This window comes from Dasypus novemcinctus, chromosome 28, assembly GCF_030445035.2.
Source record: "Dasypus novemcinctus isolate mDasNov1 chromosome 28, mDasNov1.1.hap2, whole genome shotgun sequence".
NCBI lineage: Eukaryota > Metazoa > Chordata > Mammalia > Cingulata > Dasypodidae > Dasypus > Dasypus novemcinctus.
Genome location: NC_080700.1, coordinates 37718635 through 37742360, shown reverse-complemented (window position 1 = coordinate 37742360; position 23726 = coordinate 37718635). Strand labels below are relative to the sequence as shown.

Below are 23726 nucleotides of genomic sequence, written 5' to 3'. Positions count from 1 at the left end.
TAGACTTTGACTTCTAGTTTAGATGTGTATCAATTTGATAGGGTGGGCAGAGGAAACTGAACTTCTGGGAAACAAGAGATTCTGAGAGGCAACAATGAAGATCCAAGAAGAAGAAGCAGCATCAACAAAACATAGTGAACGCATTTTCTAAGTTTGTTTTCATTCATTCATTCATTTATTCATTCATTCATTCATTCAATATTTGCTTAATATGTACTATGTGCCAAGCTTCTTTTTCTCACTGAATATAAAATAGTGTAAAGTGCAGGCAAAAACTCTTAAAATACTTTATTCTAAAGGGAGAACAGACAATAAACCAGTAAACAAATAAATGCAAGATGATTTCAGCGAGTGAAAAGAGGGCTGAAGAAATTAAAACAAGGGACTGGACAGAGAAGAACTCTTTGGGGCAGTGTAAGTTGGGTGGTCAGGGAAGTCTTTTTTGAGGAGCTGATGTCTGAGCAGAGACCTATATTATCTTAAAGAACTGCTATGTAAAGATCTGGGAACAGAGGATTCCAGACAGAAAGAACAACAAGTACTATGAGCTAGACTTAGCCAAGAAAGTAAAAGAAGTAGGTCCACAGTGGCTCAGCACAGAGAGCTCTGCTCTGTGGAAGCATGGCATGAGATGAAGTTAAAGAAGTAGACTGGAAAACAAGATCACATAGGACCTTCTAGGCTGTGATAAGGGTTATGGATTGCTATTTAAAGAACAAGGAGAATTCATGCACTAGCGTATGTTTTTAAGTGATCACTCAGCTGCTCTTTGGAGAATATGTTCTTTTTGGGTTGAGGTAGATGGAAACAGGGAGACAAAATAGGAGGCTTTGGAGTAGTCCAGGTGAGAGTTGATAGAGGCTTGGACTAAGGTTGTATTCATTCATTCGTTCATTCATTCATTCAGTATTTACTAAATATGTACTAATGGAGTTGGAGAGAAGTGGGTAAATTGGGATCTATTTTGGAGGTGAAGGCAATATGATTTGCTGGTTTATCAGGTGTGGGGGTGAAAGAAAGAGACAAAACAGGAATGACCTTTAAATTTTTGGCTTGCACAACTGGGTGGAACAATTTGAAGAGGAATGGGTTTGGAGGAGGTTACTAGGGATTGAATCATGCCCTGGTCCAGTGGGTGTGACCCCATTTGTAAACAGGACCTTTGAAGATGTTATTAGTGAAGGCGTGCTCAAACTGAACGAGAGTGGACCTTAATCCAATATGGCTGACGTCCTTATAAGCAAAGGAAATGGGACAGAGAAGAGAGAAGCCAGTAGGAGCAGCCAGAAGCTGGAAGTCAACAGGCTCTGGAAGAGAAAAAAGAAATTCTAGCTCTACTTCAGCAGCCAGCTTCTCTTGGGGAATTCCTTGAAACCTTCATTAGAGTTCCCAACTTGCCACCTATGCAATTTGGACTTGCCATTCCCCATGGTCATGTGAGCCAATTCCTATAGTAAATTTCATAATATTTACATATATAGATCTTCAGTCCTGCCAGTTCTGTTTCTCTTGAGTACCCTGTCTTATACAGGAATAGTTACCAAGTTCTGCTTCTCAGATTAGACATAATAATAGCCTGCTTTATAGGGTTGTTGTGGGAAGAGACTAAGAAAGACAAGTAAGGCATTTAGAACAGTACCTAGCACAAAGTAATTGTTCAATAAATATTAACTATTATAATTATTTGTCAAGTGCAGAGGTAAAGGAAGTTGAAGACTTAGCACTCTGTGATAGGCCAAGACTAAAGATATAAATCTGGAATTTATTATATAGAATTCAGTGCTGCTCAAACTATTCTGGGCAAAGGACCTTTATTTAATTTTATTTTTTTTTCAATCCATCACGGACCATTATTTTTGTAAAATCCAATATAAATGAATTACTTGAAAAATAAAATTAAAAAGAAAGTTCTAAAACAGAGACATGAAAAATACTTAAAAAAAAAAAAAAGACATCCAAGCACGATGTACTACGGACTTAGATGCCACCACAATGTCAAATTGTTCTAAGAGTTTCCACATCTTAATCTCAATTTCTGTACTTACCTCTCTCTCATTATAGACCAGTAAGGAACAGTTTGCAAGCCAGCATAGACCAGGCAGGACTAGCATTAGTGCCGAAAGCCCTGGATGTAGCAAGACAAGAATTAAGGTCCTGAGCCAACACTGACAGGGGTTTAATTATTTTGGCAGGGGTGGAGGTGGGGTGCTCAGTAAAGTGGCTCTGAACTCGCAAACAATGGTAAAGCATATACAGTTACAAGGAATCGGTTTTAAACAGAGTTAAGAAGAAAAACCTAATCATCCCTGCCAAGAACTCGCTGCTTCCCACAGATGTCATAGCTAGAAAGACCCCGTTTCCCTAATTCACCCTCTCAAGCCCTTGAATCTAATCATCCAAGATACAGTCTAGCGCTCCTGATGCATGACTTATCGGAAAGCTCCTTCACTACCAAGCCCGGCTAGGTTTGTGAATAATCAAAACTTACAGCTTCACCCTAAGGACGCCGCAGGCCCAGAGGACACCAATGGCTCTCTGTTCAGGACTCACCTGATTCTTGCTTTGCTATCAATCGGCTTTTCTCCCTCAAAACTCTAGCCCCAGTGGACCAGATGCCTTAGACGGGGGCTCTAGAGCAGAGAGAGCACACTGAACTACCTGAAATAATTCTTAGGGGAAAGATTCATGTTTCTGGGTGAAGAAGTCAAGCAAGCCAAGGACTCTTAAATCAAGTCTAGTCCTTTGATAAGAAAAACTTGTTCCACTTCACACTTTCTCGAGCTCCCAAACCCCGACAGCTTCTCCTGGAACCCACTGCTGCGGCGTTCGTTGGACCCGCAGAGATCGGCTCTGGTTTCACGCCTTCTCGGGAACACCAGGAGAAGAGAACGTGGGCAGCGGATGCAGGTGGAGCTGCAGGGACCTCTCCAAGCCCGGGGACCCGCGCTTGGCTCGGGAGGGCACCCGCGCAGCCCCAGCGCGCGCCCCCGCAGAGCCCAGCGCCCGGGCCGAGCCCCTGCGCGCAGCGGGCGCCCAGCGCGGGCGAGCAGACCCCGGGCCGGGCCCCCGGGAGGGGCGGGGCCGCGGGGCGGGCGGGGCGCTGGGCGGCCGGCGGGGCGCATGCGCGGCGCGCCCGCCCCCGCCCCGCGGTCCTCGCCTGGCTCGCTCTCTCCGCGCCGCCCGGGTGCTGAAGTTGGGCTGATGGCAGCGAGCCCGCGCGCCTAGGGGACCCCGCCGCCAGCCTCGCGCCCCCGACCGCTTGGTGCGCTGCCCCCCCTCGCGGCGACGGGGTAAGATGCTGCCCGGAACGCCCGCGGGGCCGGGGAAATGCCCTCAAAATGTCTGCTTTCTGCCGATGGAGGGGTTTTTAAAACCCGGGGGTGGGGGCGAGGGGTTGGGGAAGGAGGGCACCCCGCGACGCCGCGCTGCGGGTGCGGGAAGTTGCACCCCGCGTCGCGGCCACGTCCCGTGCAGCCCGCTGCCCTCCCGCGGCGTGGCCGCTCGGGGTTCCCGGCGGGGACCTCGGCGCCTCGGCGGAATGAATGGCTGGGGCGGGGGCGACCCTGCGGGGGCGCGAGGTCCCAGGGCTGCGCGGCTGGAGAGCCCAAGGGGCCGTCGGCAGTTTCTAGCCGCCCGGATCCCCCCGGGGTGGTGCCCCCTGCCTCCTCTGCCTTTACCTTGGGGGGACACGCTCGGCGCAGGTGGAGAGGGGGCAAGCCACTGGGCTTGCACCAAACCTCACCTTTGGCAGCGCTGGCAGATCTGGGGGGGCGGCGTGCCCAGGGTGGGGGGCTCCGCCTTGGTTTCTCGCCCTCCCCTTTGGCCAAGAAGAGGGAGTTGGGTGCCGGGCACCGGGTGGCTTTCCCAGCCCCGCGGGGCCGAGCCCGAGGAACGCCCACCACGCCTGGGGCGCGCTGGCGGGGGGCGTCGCCGAGCCGCCCCGGCTGTGGGGGCGGGTGGCGCCTGCACGCTGGCGGGGATCGCGGGCTGCCAGCCGCGGGCTCGCCAGCCTCCTTCGCTTGCCCGTCTTTGTGCCGCGGCCGCGGCTGGCGGGGCCCGCGCTGGGCGCCCTTCCCCTCGGCTCGCCACCTCCCCGCCTCGGTGGAAAATGTCCGCGGCCTGGGAGGTGGCGGGGGGACCGCGCCGGCCCGGGAAGCCGCGGGCTGGGGAGCTAGGTGCTCCCTGCGAGCCGAGGCTGGTGCTTCCCGGGCGGCCTCCGGGGACCCCGGGCTCCGCGCGCCCCAGCAGGAGTGGCCGCGCGAAGGGGCTGCCCGCGCTGCGCCCTGCGCCCCGCGCCGCCGTGGGGAGCCCGGTCCCCCGCTCACCTGGGACGAGCTAGTCGCTCCGGAGGGCTGCTCCTGGCTCCCGACCTAGGAGCCCTCAGCTCTCCGATCCCTCAAGAAATGCTTTCTTCTTTGAAAGAGTCCCCGGAAGGTTGGTCTGGAGAACTTTGCAAGCTCCCCCTGGTCGCTGGTTGTGGTGCTATTCGCGTATTGTTTCAGCTCGGCGTTCTTTGCAGCTCGGGATGGCTGTCAAGGATAAGAGAAATGTTATCGCTGCATTTCCATCTAGAATAAGCATTTCTGAGGCTGGATGCCATCAGCACTTCCGGCGGTTCATACATTCTGGTTTTCAGGGCGGTGAACACTTCTGAAAAGCGGCCAACTGGAGAAATGATAACTTACTCTTGTCATGGAAAAAGGATGCTTTTTCTCTTGGATTCGTCGCTGCTAGACACTTAGGTGTATTCAATGATTTTGAGCACTGCGAGGCATTCGAAGTCAATTGTATTTGTGGTAAAGTCTTCTGTAGTAGGAGTAGCAGGTATCCATGAAATGCCCATCAGGGCACTGATGTCTGCTGAAAAGGCGATGTGTATACTCATTAATTTAGATGAATGAGAAGTTTGACCTCCTACAGTTCAGTTTTCATTATTAAGCTATTTCTTCTGTTAGCATGAACCAAATCAGTAATTAGCACATTTATGGGACAGTAGGTCTACTCACTATTTTTTTTTTTTCTAATCTTATTTAGTTAGCCATGGGAGAGTGGTTTACTGGCATCTCTGGAGATGATTAAACAAGTGTCTGTTATTGCAAAGAGATGGGGAGATATCACTTCTTAAATAAGACGAATCCTTAATGCATTGACACCCGATCCCAGGGCCATGATCACTCAACCTTCTTCCTGAAATCGTAGGCTAAAAATAAAATAAAATAAAACCCAACATTTATTTACAGAACAAACAGCATAAAGTGTCTGAGGCCAATGTCACCTGTTTTTGCTCTGCTTCCTCAACTATCACTTAGCGTTTAGTCCCCACAGAAGGGAATTTGCTATCCCTGTTCGGTTCTAAGGTGTCCAGCTTTTCCTTCTCAGTTAGGTATCTCTTTAGCATTAAGGAATCTTCTCCCGGGTGTCCTAATTTATTTGAACTCATAATGTTGTAGGTCTAATGCTATTATCATTTCTCTGGGCTTCCTATACTTTCTTGTAAAAATTTTTAAAGCCTTCCTTACCATTTCCTACCACTAGGGAGCTTTGAAGAAAAGGAGAAATATGCATATTTTTATTCATTTGGCCTTATTATAACAGCCAAATAAAGTGAATGATTCAAATCTAAATTGGGGGAAACAGATGTGACTCAAGCATTTGGGCTCCTGTCTTCCATATAAGAGGTCCAGGGTTCGATACCCAGGGCCTCCTGGTGAAGGCAAAAGCTGGCCCATGTGGTGAGCTGGACCACATGGAGTGCCGCCTGGAGCAGGAGTGCTGGCCCAAGTGGATAGCTGACTCAGCAAGATGACACAACAAAAAGAGACACAGAGGAGACACAATAAGAGATGCAACAGACTAGGCAGCTGAGGTGGCTCAAGAGAATGATCACCTCTCTCCCACTCTGGAAAGTCCCAGGATGGGTTCCCAGAGTCACCTATTGAGAAAACAAGCAGACACAGCAGAACACACAGCGAATGGACACAGAGAGCAGATAATGGAGGGAGGGGGGGAGAAATAAATAAATAAATCTTTTTAAAAAGCAAATCTAAATTGATAAAATTCTGGTTGAATCATAGAATAAAGAGTAAAAAAGCATTTACCTGTTCATCTACAGCTGTAGAGAGAATGGTCTTTAGATTAGAAGTCCATTTGCTGAAGTACTTGGGCTTTTCTGGAGAAGTAGAAGGTGGGCATGGGGCTTTGAAGCTAAGGGGGATGTGAATCTATCCGACTACATTTCTGCTGAGAATCCTTTGCCTGATAGTCCAACTTCACTTACTTGACAGTGATGATATTGCATGACCTGAAAGGACAAAAGTGAGGGCCACTGTCAACCCAGAGGATGAGAATAATGTTCTGTGACATTGAAAGCATTTTCTTTCCTCTGACTACTATTGTTAGAGATAGAGTGCAAGCACGGATGCATTGCAGATGCATAAAAAATGTAGAACATTTCTGGGAGGGGGGCTGTCCTGTATCCTCAGAAATACATTTCTATGGAAAGTTTTAAACAAACCAACCGACCTTTGGTATAAGTAGCCAGGCGTTCTAATGTTAGATTAATGTGTGCTCCCGTCTTCTCTTGTCACTCCCCATCACCACTGCTTCTCCAAAGGACACTTTCCTAACTGCCAAGGAAAGTCATTTTGATGCCATTCATGCTATTGAACCATTACCTAGGCAAGTGTTAAATAGCTATTTCTTAAATGAAGAGATTTTGAAAAATTGACATGGCCCATAAAAGTCTTTCAAGAGGCAGGATTGCACTTTTTAAAAGACCTCTCATGTACTTCACCAAGTACATTAGTTTGAGATCCTCAAGATCACATTCTTGGTCTTATATCTTTAGAGGAAGGAACTCTTAGAATTGCCCCTTTGTGAGTATATGTTTTTAATACAACATTTGCATTGTTGATTTGTTTCCAAATTATAAAAGCAATTTATGTTTATTTTGGGTAATCCAGAAAACAGAGAAAAATGTGAAGCAGAAAATGAAAATTACCTGTGGGCAGGCATGAACATGAACTTTGGGTCAAGCTGACTTCAACTTGTGTCCTGGATCTTTCATTTAATGACTGTCATTTTGGACAAGTTACTTACTGGCCCAGACCTCAATTTCCACAGATATGCAATAGGTAGAAAAAAATCTACCTCCAGGGGAAGCGGACTTGGCCCAGTGGTTAGGGCGTCCGTCTACCACATGGGAGGTCCGCGGTTCAAACCCCAGGCCTCCTTGACCCGTGTGCAGCTGGCCCATGCACAGTGCTGATGCACGCAAGGAGTGCCGTGCCACGTAGGGGTGTCCCCCACGTAGGGGAACCTCACGCACAAGGCGTGCACCCTGTAAGGAGAGCCGCCCAGTGCGAAAGAAAGTGCAGCCTGCCCAGGAATGATGCCGCACACACGGAGAGCTGACACAGCAAGATGATGCAACAAAAAGAAACACAGATTCCCGTGCCACTGACAACAACTGAAGCGGACAAAGAAGATGACGCAGCAAATGGACACAGAGAACAGACAACTGGGGGAGGAGGGGAGAGAAATAAATAAATAAAATCTTAAAAAAAATCTACCTCCAGGGCTATGAAGGAGTACTAATGCTTAATGTATGTAGAAGTTTTCATTAACTTGATTGTAAACGTGTGGGAATGGGCAGAGTTGATGGTAACACATTATAGTGAGTAGCAACGGGTTCATAAATGGGATCGTGGCTGAAAAGAGTAGCCTGGGGATGTAAATGTCAATTGAAAGAAAGTTAGAGAATAATCTAGGGCCCGAATGACAAAGTGAACACAGAGGTGAATGAGAACTGTGCATGCAAGGATATCCTTCTGTGATCAAGCAGGAATATATGTCACTATTGCAGGGTGGTGGGAATGTGGAAACCCATGGGAAAAATACAATTAATGTAACCTATGGATTATAGTTAACAGCAATACTGTAATATTCTTACATCAATGCCAAAGATGTACAGTGGTAATAATAGGGGGATATGGAAATAAATATGCCAAACATACGCTATGGACCATAGTTAGTGGTAATAGTCTGATGATATTATCTCATAATCTGTAACAAATGTTCCATCACAGTGTGGTGTCTTGGTGAAGGGATGTTGTATGGGAATTCTACACATGGGCGTGATTGTTTTGTAAGTTTACAACTTCTGTAATAAAAATATATATTTTTAAAATCTACCTCCTAGTGTAGTTGCAAGCATAAATATGGAGCAATGAATATAAAATGCAGAACAGGAGTACCTGGCATATACTGAGAAGTCATAATTTTCCCAATGTCAAAAAATTGATATTAAGAACATAGAGCACTTTACCACCAGTCCATTTCCTACACATAAATGGACTATTTCTAAAAAGAATTGAAAGCATATTGTAGATCTTCATCCTAACTTTTTAAAATTAACATTACTTTGTTGCTATTTCTCAAGAAATTAAGATTAATATTTAACACAATTTAGTGACTGAAAAGTAGTTCGGTTTATGGATATATCTTTATTTAGACATTCCTTTATTTTTGGACTTTTAGGTTATTTACAATATTTTGCTGTTTTAACTGATGTACATCCTTATGCCTAGATTTTTGTATGCATATGTGTATGTATTTTTTTCCTTTAGGCCAGATGCTTCGAACATCTCATTCGCACCAACGTGATGTGAATTTTTTAAAAAGATCTTTAAATCTTTGCTAACCTGATGTGTGAAAATGATATATTCCAAACTTTCATTTCTTTGGTTACTAGTAAGGCGAATTAATTTTTTACTTGCTTGTAGGCACTTTTTTTGTCCTTGAGAATGGCTTTTTCTGGTCTTTTGCCCATTTTCCATCATTATTCTGGTGGGTTTTTGTTATTTAGTTGAGTGCTTTATTTAAAAAATAAAAGGCAATTCAAGACAAGAAAAGGAAGGGCTTAGTGGCAAAGACTTTAGTGAAATACCGTGGGGCCAGGTTCAAGCTCTGCTGTCACAGTGTCCATGGGACACAGCCATCCTACCTGGACTTTCAAACCTGCCCAGAATCAGTAGACAATTGGGGATCTGTCACTTTTCTGTTTGAGCTCTGTGCACACAAAACCTTATTATGAGAAGTTTGTTTCATGGATCGTACTGGGTGATCATTATTGACTGCCAATGTTACAGGAAGGCTTGTGGATTTTCAAGGTATAAATGGAATTGAAAGGAAAGAGAGAAGTGGATAGAAGTCCTACAGGGCATTAATTGAAATTTTCATCAGATTGAAATGAATTAAATTTAATTATAAAATCGTATCAATATGTCCTGCCATAACCTACAGAATTGGGTGGGAGAGAGTATAAACTACAATGTAAACTCTAATCCCTGCTTAGTGGCAATGCTCCAAACGTGTTCATCAATTGCAATGAATATACCACACTAATGAAAGAAGTTGTTAAAGTGGGGAAAAGTGGGAGATATGGGGAGGCGGGCATATGGGAATCCCTTATGTATTTTTTAATGTAACATTTTATGTAAACTAAGTATCTTTTAAAAATAAATTAAAATATATATATTTTTTAAAACCTGTATCATATAAGAATTCTCTTCTATCTCATGTTTTTAAGCCATAGATGAGATTTTGATATTCAAGAGATGAGAATCTAATCTATTTTCTTAATGGGTTCTGATTTGTAATGTTTCATTTCATAAGATTCTGTGGTTTTTAAGTTTAAGTACCTGGTTTTGGCTTTTTAAATTCAATGACTTTTGAAACATTAGTAGTCAAAAGCATAAGTATTTAGTTTGGAAAAATCTATAAAGTTCTTTAAATATTAAACTACTTAGAAAGTATAAACTTTAATCATTATTGGTGGTTCATCTTTATCAAATATAGCAAAATCTCTGTAATTCAAAATCAATCTACCTAGAATCCAGAATGAACCTGTGGTGGGAAATATGATCTTGTTTCAAAGCGAACTGGATTCAGATTCTTACTCTAGTATTTACTAGATGTGTGGATTTTCCATCAAATTCTAAAAGTACATCATGCACATAATTCTAGCTCGAGTGATAAAAATCTAAAATCTCTCTGAATTTCTTTAATATTGTGTGTGAGATTTTTAAAATATCCTGGTGTCAATAAATAAAATTTTATGATAGACAATGAGTGTGGTTCACGAAGCAAATATTTACTTCCTTATATTGGGTTACAGGCATTTCACAGTACTGCTCATTGACTATTGAAACACACACATTATAAATCTAGGGCTGTGGTGTTACAATAAAACAGAAACAACCCCTGGGGATATTATGGCATAAATGAAATGAGTAGGTGTTTATTTCATTTCTTCAATTATCTCAGGTTGTCCTTCATGCATAGTGAATCAAATCCAGGGAAAATTCCTTTGTGAAATTTGATGATATTTTCTGCACTTATTTATAGTCTCAATGAAAGGCATGCTTTTTTGTATACTATGAAAGCTTATTTAATCCAGAGATTTTATGAGTTTATTTTAACTCGAGGAAGATCCTACCATGTCCACTGCATCCTGTTTCCCCAACTTTTCTATTTTTCTCAGGCTTCAGTTAATCAGTATCAACAAGTTTGCTATAGGAAAGGCAACCTTCTATATGATTTAATTTAGAGGGTGTGGAAAATGCATGTGGCAAATTGTCCTTAAAAGAAAGAGACTTTAAAAGCCAAGAATGTAATTTGGTAAACAGTGCCCAAGTTTTAGATTCAAATAACCAGGGATTTGCCCTAGACTCTTTGACCCTTAGTATCATTATCTGTAAAATTGAAGACAGTAAGTATGTATCAGCCCATTGTAGGATTACATGAAATTATGTCCATGGAAATGCTTCATAAATTGGCAGTCACTATGCAAGTATACCTACTGTGCTACATTAAATAATTAAAATAACTACAAGAAAACTTGTACAGATGATTGTGCTTGAAGGCCTTTTCATTTCTCACCAGTAGTTGTCTTAACTTGGGTCCTTATAGATGTGGAAGTTGGTTCTCATGAGTTTGCTCTGAGGGTTGTCCTTTCCTAAGCAGCCTGTTTAAAGAACCATGTAGGTGAATATTTGTCCATTCACAAACATTTTTGAGCACCTACTGTGTACCAGGCTCTCCAGTAGGATTTTTGAATACAAAGATTAACCAAGCATTATCCCCTTTCCATAAGAAGTTCACATATAAACCTCTTCAACTTATTGTGTTGCCTTTATCTGGTGAGCAATGGGCATTCTAAGTTTATAAGTCAGAATGAAATACAATGTGGAGCAAGGAGCAAGGATCTCCTTAGGGTTTAGCCGTTTTGGCGAATGGACCTCACAGTTTAGAGTCTTCTACCAAGTGCAGATAAACTGCTAAGCAGAGGCTCAGAGATAAGGGGACAGGAAAAACAGAAAAGTGGCTCTGGTTGTGGGTAATTTTACCACCACAGCAAAACAAGAAAAGGTTTGAGGATTAGCCCTCTTTTTCAACGCACCCAGCCCCCCACCATTTCTCCATTATTACACTAAAGAAAATGTCAACATCCGTCTGTCCTCTCCTCTTTTCCCCCCACTTGAAGCCTCCCTTGTGTGGTCAACAAGGTAATGTAATTTAAGGTATATTAAAAAGTTGGTGTGCAGAGGGTGAGCACAAAGAGACAGAGTGATATGACCACACTTCCACAGGATCCACATTTTCCAGGCAATAACTTACTATTATACATTTCTCACTTGACTTATAATAACCTTTTGTAATATAGCATATTCACCAGAAATCCAGAATATTTGTTTTCAGATTAAAGAAAAATTTGATTTTGGAGAAACAAAACTGTCTTCATCATTGGTCCGTTGAAATCACTAAGGCAATTTGGTTTCTAAGTCTAGAAGCCAGGTTTATTCCGGTCTAGGGAGATTTGATACCATTTATAAAATAAAGGTAAAGACTTCAAATTCTTCCTAGCAAAATGTCTTTAATATAGTCAATTTGCCTATCTACAGTAATGAAAGACATTGACATTATGAATGAATTAGCTTGGACTAAGCTAAACCCTCATTTAAGACACTAAATTTAACTTGCTTGTCATTCAGTCTTTAACTGGGCTGTTAATAAGTAACCATATGTGCTAATTTGAGTTTTGAACCTATTTCTTTCTCAATTTACTTCTACTTGGCCCTACCATATGGCATTTTACCTGTGACCAGGAAGATTAGTATCATCAAGGCTCACCAGATAAAAGCAAAGGAAAAAGGAGTAGCTTATATGAGGGCACTAATGCATGGACATTCTATAAAGCAATAAAATGACCTATATAATTTACAGGCTGTTATGACTAAATGAATGCCATATTGTGAACTGGAGTACAAAATGTAAATACTCCAGTGTGAATTGGAGTAAAATCTTCCCCACCTACTGTTTGGGTGAAGCTTGACATTTGATTTTCCTCTATTATTATTATTATTATTATTATTATCATTATTATCAATTGAGGAGGTAGGAGTATCAATTATTTTCGTACACCTAACACCTTACAGAAAAATAGATGTTTACTGTTATTTTTGCCTGAAATTTAAAAACATATCAAGAACTCGCATGTTAAATCTCTCAGAGAAAACCCTGCTGTTTTATTTGCTTCTGGTAGTCAGGGATAAATTGGCCTGACTCATATTTTTGTGCTAGTCTATAAGTAAATAATACTGGTAATTTTGACTCAGGCTATTAGAGCTCATGCTTTCTTCACCTGCTCATGTCCAGTAATCTCAATTTTACTGTTGTAGAAACAGTTTAGGCTAAATTACCTCTAGTAAATCCACTTTGATTCATATAAATGATAGGTTTGGTTGAAAGATATATTTATATATCATTTTTACTACTGAAAACCAAGAGATGGAGAAATCCTTATATGTTGGAATTGTTTCCAATTTTAATATATTAAAAATATGATTGTGTGTATTTCCCTTTTTCATTTGTGGTTTGTAGTGGGAAACTGACATGAAAAGATACAAGGGAATTACCAATGCAATAAGAAGGAAAAGAAAGGAAAAACCAGGAGGCTAGGATAGAAAAACAATAATATTAGCTAAAAACTTGTTATATCTTAAAGTATAATACCACAGAATACATTATTATATAACTGTGCTGTGTTATGTAACTACCTCTAGCTCTGTGAATTCATGTGACCTAATCTTGAGAAGGTAATTTTTTTTCATTAATTCAGTAATTTCATTGAATTTCTGAGTAATGCAAGTGGTATTTCATGAGATACAATTTCATTACATAAATGTGAATTCCAGGGGGAAAAATAACCACTTTTTTTTGGCTGATATAGGTTATTTAAATAATTAAAAATTCTTGTAGATGATACCAAAATTCAATCACATTGCTATAAATCTGCTCCAGATTTTTCTCAAGTACAAATACTCCTAAGTCCATCAATTATATTTTTGTTATATAAAGATTTTTTGTTTTGCTTTAAAATATCAGCAATGAATAAATGCAACACAGGCTAAAGGTTTTTGTGAAGTTTTTTTTTTTTTTTTTTTCCTAACAACAGACCAGTGCAATGACCTAATGTCTAAAATACTTAAGACTTCAGGAAGTGACAAGGGTGCTTGGAAAAGCTTGTCTGCTCATTGCCATGGGAGTATCTTGAAGGGAATGTGGGTTTATGGTTTAGCAGAATCACTAAAAGCAGTTATTCCATGAAACAGCCTATTATAACCAAAAATCAGCTTTGGCTCCCAAATGTGCTTGCAGCTGATCACCAACCCCAAGAGAGTTCTAGTCTGGGAAGAGCTCAGGGAAAAAGAAGGAGGTTGAATTGTGTAACCCAAAAAGACATGTTGGAGTCGTAAGCCCAGGTCCTAAGCTGATCTAACTGGTACCCTTGAAAAAATGAGGGAATTTGGACAGAGAGGGAAAGAAGACGGGCCATGTGACTGACAACTGAGGCGGGGGTGAAGCGCAAGGATTTGGTGACCACCAGTAGAAGCCAGAGAGCGGCAAGGGGCAGATTCTTCCCTGCAGGCTTTGGAGGGAGCAGGGCTCTGCCAGGGTCTTCCGGCTTCCCAGCCTCCAGAACCATGCAGGAATAAATTCTGTTGTTTGAAGCCACCCGGTTTGTGGTGCTGAGCCTTGGGAGACTAAGGCAGAAGTCATGTACTTGAGACTAGAGCTCAGCGGTGAATGCTGAAAAGCTGAGTTAGAGACAGGCAGACATCATGGGAACAGAGAGATTTTGGTGCATCAGTACATATGGCCTGTGTGGGTCTGAGTTTCCAAGGGTCTGCTTTAGATTAGGGTCAGCCAGTTAGCACTGTCACCGCTGTGTTCCCTGCCTCCTTGTTCTTAAATAGTGCACCGTGTAGTTGGATCTCTCCTCTCTAACTAGGAATAGGAAAATTAAATAAGCCATAATCTCTGCTCAGGGAACCTACAGGTTGGTTAGAAAGAGAAGGTACATACGTAAATGTCTATGACCATTAGAATCTAGGAGAGAAATAAAATGCTGTGGGGACATGGGAGCTTGGCAATCACTGTAGATGGCCAGACTGGGATTTGGCAAAAGTTTTGTAGGGGTGGTGACATTTTTTACACAGTACACGTAGGAAATCTCAGGACGATTAAGCCAGAAAGGAAGGTGTTCATACCAAAGGAACAAGTTTGAATTTTCCCTCGATAGACAAAGAGGCATTATTGAAGCTATCTAAATGGAAGAGTTACAGGCTGAGAGCCATGCTTTGGAATGGAACACGATCAGGTCTACGCAGTGGAGAGGAGAAAGGAAGTAGAAGCGTGACTTCAGCTGTCTAGGTGACAGAAAACACAGCCTGAATTGGGAAACAATTCAAGGACCCCCTAAGCCAATGGAATGATGTGAGAACATGTTAGACTCACGGCCTCTCGACTTGGTCACCAATGGGATTTAGAAGGAGTAAAAGGAGCTTTAGAGCTGATGTAAAGGCTTTGAGTCCGTGTGCCTGGGAACCATTAAGACATGGAGAAACCAAAATGAGGAAGAGGTAGGAAGGAAATAAATTGAGCTCAGTTCAAGAAATAATTATCTGACATATCTCTCAGATGTTTAGCAGGCAGTTGATTAAAAAATCCTCAGGGATACAAAATGGATCCAAGGCCTAAACTTAAGAGGTAAAACCATAAAACCTAGAAGAAAACATAGGGGAAAATCTGTATGATTTGGCACTCGTTTCTTAATTATGACACTAAAATTACAGGCAACAAAAAAGAAATAGATAAAATTGACTTCATTAAAATTAAATACTTTTGCACATCTAAGAACACTATCAAGAGAGTGAAAAAACAATGCCCAGAATGGGAGGAAACATTTGGTGAAAGGACAACCCCCAGAATGGGTGGAAATATTTGTAAATCATGTATCTGATAAAGGTTTAATATTCAAAATATATAAAGAACTCTTACAACTCAACAACAAAAAGACAACTCAATTTTTAAAATGAGCAAAGGACTTGAATAGACATTTCCCCAGAGGACATATACAAATGGCCAATAAACTTATCAAAAGATGCTCAACATCAGTAGTCATTAGGGAAATGCAAATCAAATCAAAACCATAATGGTATACAATTTCTCACTTACTAGAATGGCTGTAATGAGGAAAAAATGGAAAATAACAAGGACTTGGAGAAATTGGAACCCTCATGCATAGCTAGTAGGAATGTAAAATGGTACGGCTGCTATATGGTAGTACCTGAAAAAGTTAAACATACAGCTAACATATATCCCAGCAATTCACTTCTAGGTATATACCCAAAGAAATTGAAAGCAGGAACTCAAACAGATACTAGTATCCCAGTGTTGACAGCAGCATTATTCACAATAGACGTAGATGGAAACAACCCAACTGTCCATGAACAGATGAATGGCAAAACAAAATATGGTATACCCATACAATGGAATATTATTCATTCATAAAAAGGAATGAGGTTCTCATTCAAGCTACTACATGGATGAACCTTGAAGATATCATGTTGACTGAAATACATCAGGCACAAAAGGACCAATATTGTATGACAATATTTATGTAAATATGGAGAATGAGCAAATTCACAAAGACAGAAAGCTAAGTTAGAGATTACTGGGAGATGGAGGGATTAGGAATGGGGAGTTAATGCTTAGTGGATGCAGAGTTTCTGTTTGGGTTGATGAAAACTTTTGGAAATAGATAGTGGTAGTAGATGTACATCTTTGTGAATGTAATTCATTCTACTGACTTGTACCATTAAAAATGGTTAAAATGACAAGTTTTGTGTTACAGATTAAAAAAAAAAGCCTCAAGGATATTAGATGATTCATTAGGAAGCAATAAGTATGATCTTAAGCTATGTCATTAGAGGCATACGGTATCTAGAATGAGGTTGGTGACAGTTCTATTCTGAATATTCAAATCACAACTGGAATGTTATTTTGGATTCAGTTCTGGACACTATAGTTAGCAATATGTATGGTGAAATTAACTTACAAAAATAAGATTAACTCAGGTGAGAAGTGATTGGAGGGATTCGTTATCTGGAATGAAGAAGATTCCCCTGGAGAATATTTGTGTTTCATCATTTGGAGAAGAGCCATATGAAGTGATAAGACTAATTATAATTGTCCCAATGATGTAATGGAAATAATGAACCCAATCACGTGGCAGGGTTGTAAAGAGATAATATGTGCAAAGCCCTGGCACGCATTTGGCATTCATGCATCTGAACCTTTATTGTTCCTCTTAGGAACAGGATTAGAACCAGTGGACACATGTCATATGAGAGATTTTGCCATTCTATTGGAAATAACTTAGTAGCAGTCAAGACTGGCAATAGAAAGATGGATTACTTTGAGAGGTGGTGAGTTTCCTTTCACTGGGAGAGTATAAGATGGACATACAATTGGCAGAGATGCTTCAGAGAAGATTTTAAGATTGGAAGGGTAAAATGAACTGTAAGGATTCATTCTAACTATGAGATTTAAATCCAGGTCCTGGCAGTTTGGAATACAAACTCAGGAAAAGACCTGGAGCTAGAAATAAAATTTGGAAATCTTTTACACAGAGGTGACAATGGGAGAGGATTATCAAAGGAAAAATGCAGAGAGTGGATGAAACTTTAGAAGAGATTTGTGAGTATACCTGCATTTAATGGGCTTGTAGGAAAAGAAGGAAACTAAAATAAAAGGATGAAAATAAAGTGTTAAAAAGAGAGTGAACATACTTTAGTATTCCATGAAACCAAAGAAGTCGAGATGTTTTTAACAAATTTCATTCATATTTATATTGCTCTTTGAAACAGGGTGGGCAGAGAGAGACAGGCTTAAGAAGGAAGAGCAGCTGTGCTGTGCCGTGAAGCAGAGAAGAAGAGGACCAAGAAGATGCACTAGATTTTGCAATGAGGGAGTTCCTTGTGATTGTCTAGAAAGCACTTGTGATTAAAGATTTATACTTAACCTATATCCAAAAGGTTTGAGGCAGCTTCAACTGAAGTAGTTTCACACAAGGCAATGAAGAGGAAACAAAATAAAAATAAGAAACCACAAGCCCCTACAGGTCAAGTGTGTAGGTCAAGATGAGGTCTACAAAAGCCAGTAGGGCAGAGATACTTCTTGTGGGCAGGGACTGGTTGGACATCTGAATACCCCTGAGTCTGAACGGATCAGCATGGGAGAGCAAAAGGGAGGAGGATATACATGAGGGAAATAACAGGGACCTTCTGGGAACAAAGGGAAAGAGGGTACCTACCTCCTCATAGCCTCAGATCCCTAGCACTTCCTGTTTCCTCTTCCTCGAAAGCACACACTCTCTCTCTGATCTTTCTCATCATTCATGTTTCAGTGCAAATGTCACATTTTCAGAGAGACCATAGCTGGCCTTCCTTCCTAATGCCCCTTCTTTGTCCCTCCCATCGTCGGACACACTAATCTGTTCTATTTAATTCATGCCATTTACTGCTGTTGATTCTCTTATTATCACTCGCTCTCCCCCTGCAAGCTAGTGCTTAGAACAATGCTAGCAGCAGTAGGTGTGCACTGCGTTGAAGGAATGCATGCTTTGCACGTGGGAAGGACTCAGCTCAGTGCTGATGTGATAACTCAATGCCATGGCAGTACTGGAAATGGAGTAAGTTCTCCTTACAGTGTAGGCTCAGAAGATGATGACGATGACGACGATGATGACAGCAACACAATTTTTTCCTGGGAAATTTAAGAACACTGGGGTTTGAGAGAAGAACACAGGTCCTCTGTACATTTTTCTGTCTACCCATAAGGATCCAGGGTATTTACTAAATTGTGGTGGCTTGAGGCTTTTATGGACCCTTGGAAAATCATGTCCTTAAAGCTAATCCTTTCCTGTGGGTGTGAACCTATTGCATGTTGGACCTTTTGATTAAATTAGTTCTGTAGGGCATGCTGCAGGGTGGATCTTAATCCTTTTACTGGAGTCCTTTTTAAACTGGATGTATATGGAGAGAGAGAGAGACAGAGAGAAACCCACAGAAGCAGAGAGAAACCTACAGAAGCTGAGGGAGACCGCCACAGAAGCAGAAAAGAAGGCAGAGCCCAGCAGGCACCGCCATGTGCCCTGCCATGTGACAGAGGAGCCCAGGAGCACCAGCAGCTCGTCTTCTGGGATAAAGCATCACCTGGTGGTACCTTGATTCGGAAACCTTCCTCAGCCTCGGAACTGTAAGCTTGCAAGCAAATAAATTTCCACTGTCAAAGCAAACCTATTTTTGGTATATTGCTTTTGGCAGCCTCTAGCAAACTAAAATATATATGAACGGCAAGGTCATAGGTATTCCTTGATTCATGTTTCTCGGGTGGAGCCGAAATAGGAAGAATAAAAAGAACCCGACACTGTGGCAAGCTCCTGATAAGATCGTTTATTATCACCTACTTAAATTTTGGAGACTATCTTTCCAAAAAATATCTTACACTATTTTAGCATAAATGATGTTGCAGGATCTTTCTAAGAGTAGAGGTGGAGTGGACATCACCATCCCAGGGTCCTCAGGATGGAGGGATAAAATATGGATTAGAGTGGACTTGCTGGTATTCTACTATAGACTATTGTGACTCTAGCAATGGAAGAAATTGTGTCATTGATGTGGAGACAGTGGCCATGGGAGTTGCTGAGGGCAGGGAGAGGGAAGAAGAGGGGTGAGGTGGGGAACATTTTTGGGACTTGGATTTGTCCTGAATGATATTGCAGGGACAGTTGCAGGACATTGTACATCCTGCCATAACCCACTGAATGGACTTGGGGAGAGTGTAAACTACAATGTAAACTATAATCCATGTGGTGCAGCAGTGCTCCAACATGTATTCACCAAATGCAATGAATGTACCATACTAATGAAAGAAGCTGTTGATGTGGGAAGGAGGAGTGGGGGTGGGTGGGGAGTGGGGCATGTGGGAACCTCTTATATTTTTTCATGTAACATTTTGTGTGATCCATGTATCTTAATTGTGATCTATGTATCTTTAGAAAAAGACAATTTAATAAAAATAAATAAATTTTAAAAATGTAATGAGAATTTTATACATCTTAATTTTTTAAAAAATGGTTTGTGGGATCCATTTATCTTTAAAAAAAAGACAATAAAAAATAGAAATTAAAAAAGAGTATTTAGCCAATAGGTATATCTCTTTTTATGACTACTCCTGATATCTGACAGTAAAACCCCTATTGTGTTAAGATGTGTGTATGTGTTGGCAGTAGTAATGCACCAAGATTGTCTAAAGCAGGCATTCTTGATCTTTTTTATTCCACGGATCCCTTTGCCAGTCAGGTGAAAACCACAGACCCCTTCTCCGAATGTAGCGGCAGATAGTTTTACAGCACTCAACATCGGAGATCAGAGGAAATAAAGATTATAAGTTGATTTTTTTCAATTCAAGCTCATGGACCCCTCGAAATCTTGGGTCCGTGGACCCCTGGTTAAGAACCCCTGGTCTAAGATAGAAGCCACGTCACTTACATACCTGTCGAAAAGGAGAGGTGCCAGGGGAGAGATACTCAGTAGAGCTGGAGAGGAACTGGGACCCAGGTAGCGAGAGCGAGAGAGAGGCAGATTAGGAGTCCAAACAGATTGTGCTCTGAACAGAGATGAGTCCAATTGGTAAATAAAGGAGAGGTCACAGCAGCCTGAGGGGGGTAGCAGAACCAAGGGAAGCTTTCTTTAAACATTTATTTAGGGTTTAGAGGGAACGGAACTTGGCAGTGAGAAGCAAATCATCCCAGGAGAAGGTTCAGGGGGAAAATGCCACGTTATTTCCTGGAGCACCAATTTTACTCATTTATGATACATTTCAAAATAGTTATCTATCAAAATGAAGAAAGATATTTGGGAACAGTATATAATATTTATGTTTTGGATTTTTTGTTTGTTTATTTTTTAGGTTAGATGTGGTGTTTGGAAGAAAGTTTAACGAGTCACCATTTGGGACTTTGCCTTCAGGCTCCTGGGTGCAATTGTGGAAGTCGGGGAGACAGTGGATTTTCCCCCAGCTTGTGACCTGAGAAGGGATTGTAGAATCAAGGAGCGAAATAAGCTCAAAAGACACCTACAAACTGAGTTCACAAAAATAATGGGTTCTCTTTTCCCTCATATCCTCACCTCTGTTATTTAACTCATAGACAGGCAAACGTTACAAATTAGTTTTCTCTAACCGCTTCCTGTGAAGCAACTGAAATGACTAAAAGTATGTTCACTTTAGAGGAAGACAGAATAAAAAAAAAATTCAATGGAGTCTTCCTTGTATGCTGAATGAGGAGTTTTGATCCTAACACTAGCTGTATTACTTAATTAGCCAAACGTTGGGCTTTTTTAAAAAAAGTAAACAAAGACTTTCCTAATTATAATTTGTTAAATTGTTCCACAAAGCAATGTCTCGTCTAATATATGCTGCCTTTGTGCAGTGAGCATAAGCAAATAACCATATTTTCTAAGAGGTGAGAAAGTACTCTTAAAAACTGGAAATGAACACTGAAAGAAAAAATAACCGTCTCAGGACCTCACTGGGAAAGCACTCCTTCTATGCAAATACAAAGCAAGGTTCTTTGTTCATATTTCTCATTCTCTTATTTGGCCTTCATATAAGTGAATTGTCGTTCAAAAGTAGGAAGCTACACTGGAAATTGAAGTTCACATAATAAAAATGAAAGGAAGAAATTGATGTTAAAACTGACTCTAAATCTCTTAAGCCCCGAAACATGAACTAACTCCATCTTGTGTAATGTTTTCCGGTTACTGTTGTTTGTCTGTTTCTAATGTTCCGCAGCTTTTGGCTTTTAGAAGAATTGACCGGGAATGAGAGGCAAATGATTTTGGAGAAAAATTGTGGATAAAAGGCTTTTATGATGAAAATCTTGTGTCTGGCTTATGTAATGAACTTAACGAATATTTATTGAGCACCTACTATATGCTGGGCACGAATTTTAGCAGGTTCAGATTTATCATCTGAACAAAACAACAAAACCTCCTTGATGCTTATATGGTTGGTCTTTGATTTTTAGGGCTGTGGAACTGCATTTGGGATCCTTTGCAAAGCAGACGCTATCAAGTTTCACCAAATACATATATCTTGTGCTATTTTAGCATAAATGATGAACCATTAAAAATTGTTTATGTATATAAATGGCCTTTCACTCGTACATGAAGTTAAGATAAATGAGACTAAATGAGGGGAGTAACAAAGGCCTGGTGACTACATCCAATTAAAATGTCATGGGAATTTCAACCACCATATCTGGGAGCCAAGAGTGCCTACAACTGCAAGCAGGAGAATTGCATCCATCAACCATGTGGGATCTAAGCCCCCTCTCGATATAGAGGTGGAGTGAACATCACCAATCCAGGGTCCACAGGATGGAGGAATAAAATATGGATTAAAATGAACTTACTGGTATTCTACTATAGAACTGTTGTGACTAGTAATAGAAGAAACTATAGTATTGATCTGGAGAAAGTGGACAGTAGTTGCTGAGGGCAGGGAAGGGAAAAAAGAGATGTGATGTGGGGGCATTTTTGGGACTTGGAGCTGTCCTAAATGATATTGCAGGGACAGATGCTGGACACTGGGGGAGAGTGTAAACTACAATGTAAACTATAATCCATGTGGTGCAGCAGTGCTCCAAAATGTGTTCACCCAATGCAATGAATGTGGCACAATGATGAAAGAGGTTGTTGATGGGGCGGGTATGTGGGAACCTCATATTTTTTAATGTAGCATTTTTTTGTGTGATCTATGTATCTTTAGAAAAAGACAATTTAATAAAAAAATAATAAATTTTAAAAATGTAATGGGAATTTTATACATCTTAATTTTTTAAAAAATGGTTTGTGGGATCCTTTTATCTTTAAAAGAGACAATAAAAAAAGAAAAAAATTGATATATCTTTATATCAGTCCATATCAAACCAATATATTATAGTATTACAAGTTTATTCATTGCAGCACAGAAACTATTGGAATGAGAGGCCAAAGGAAAGAGGTTCCACCTTGTCTTTTCTCATTCAAGGAAATCTATAGCTGATAGTAGTCCAAGGGTAAAAGTGAGCTCACTTTACTGAGACTAGAAATCTGACTTCCCTCCAGGAATTTCCCAGGAATGAGCTGCCTGTTTTATTTTCATCCCTTAGCTGTTTCGTCCATTTGCCTGCCAAGCTTACTTCCTAGTGTGCCAGGCTGTGAGGTTCATTTCAGAGAATATATAACATAATTAACTGAAGAAGAAGAATTCTGAGGTATATCAGAAAAACTTTGATCACATCAAACAGAGGTAGAAAATCAAAAGGAATAGGTTCCTGAAATAGATATTTAGGCAATAGGATAGGAGTACAGTTTAATTTTGCCCAGCTTTGGGGAAAATGATCCTTGGAGGCTATGTGATGTGCAGAGCCAAAATGAGAGTGAAATGGATAAAATTGTAAAAGAGAGAGGCAAAGTTATCTTATAATTACAAAGAAGGATGCAATACATTTTTCGAACAGATATCTAGCACAGTGTCCTATACAGACATGCACTCAGTGTTTCAAATGTATATCGGAGAAGTTCATTTCCCGAAAAAGCTCATTTGGAGCAATTCAAGCTTCCCTTTTACCTGTGATTTGTCTTGGTTCATAATGACATATACAGAATAACATGAGGGCTCTGTTTTTAAGGATGGCATTGAAGCAAGATACGATGAATTATCAAGAGCTGTTAGGCATTTGATTGCTGCCAAGGGGAAATGAAGGAAAATAATTTTTATCTTTTCCAGGAAAGCCAGAAATTAGCTAATTGTCTAGTTGGTATTGTATGTGTTTTGAAATGATGAATTTGGAAAAGACATTGCAAATTCTCAACCACCATTTGCAATCATTTAAGGCTAAACAGAACAAGTGATATTTTTTGTGGCTACGGCTTTTAAAAATATTTTTTAAAACGTTATGTGTTATTTGGATGGAAGTGGAACTTGGTTACCAATGTGCCTGATATGAAATAAAACGTAATATAGATTTTTAGTAGCTTACTTTGTCCCTTTAAGTTAAACTAACTAGATTCTGCCACAGCTGTAGTCCCTCTAGGGTCCAAAACTTCTTCAAATATGAAGCCAAGAATATCACCAAATACAGTTAATAGAAAAATGAAATAATAATGATAGGTTTAAACATAAGAAATAAAATATGCAATAACTTAGAAAAACTAAAACAAAAATAAAATTTTAAAATTGGGGTATTAAAAAATAATGAAAAATATTAAAAA

The 23726-nt window shown here is 40.7% G+C and overlaps 1 protein-coding gene and 1 long non-coding RNA gene across 4 annotated transcripts in view; one reads left to right on the top strand and one right to left on the bottom strand.

The window, feature by feature from the left end:
- The window catches only part of LOC139437807 (uncharacterized), a 106273-nt gene extending 86205 nt beyond the window's left edge, over window positions 1-20068 (bottom strand). For both annotated transcript variants that reach the window (XR_011647725.1, XR_011647726.1), the window contains exons 1-4: window positions 19963-20068; window positions 6099-6301; window positions 4686-4860; window positions 4326-4529 (exon numbers count right to left, since the gene is read on the bottom strand). This is a non-coding gene — a long non-coding RNA (uncharacterized lncRNA). The remainder of the gene's footprint in view (window positions 1-4325; window positions 4530-4685; window positions 4861-6098; window positions 6302-19962) is intronic.
- The window catches only part of RGS17 (regulator of G protein signaling 17), a 142231-nt gene continuing 121607 nt past the window's right edge, over window positions 3103-23726 (top strand). The window contains exon 1 of one of the 2 annotated variants that reach the window (XM_071212544.1): window positions 3103-3290. The gene's annotated coding sequence lies outside the window, so the exon portion shown is untranslated. The remainder of the gene's footprint in view (window positions 3291-23726) is intronic. The other variant, XM_058289700.1, reaches the window with a different exon arrangement.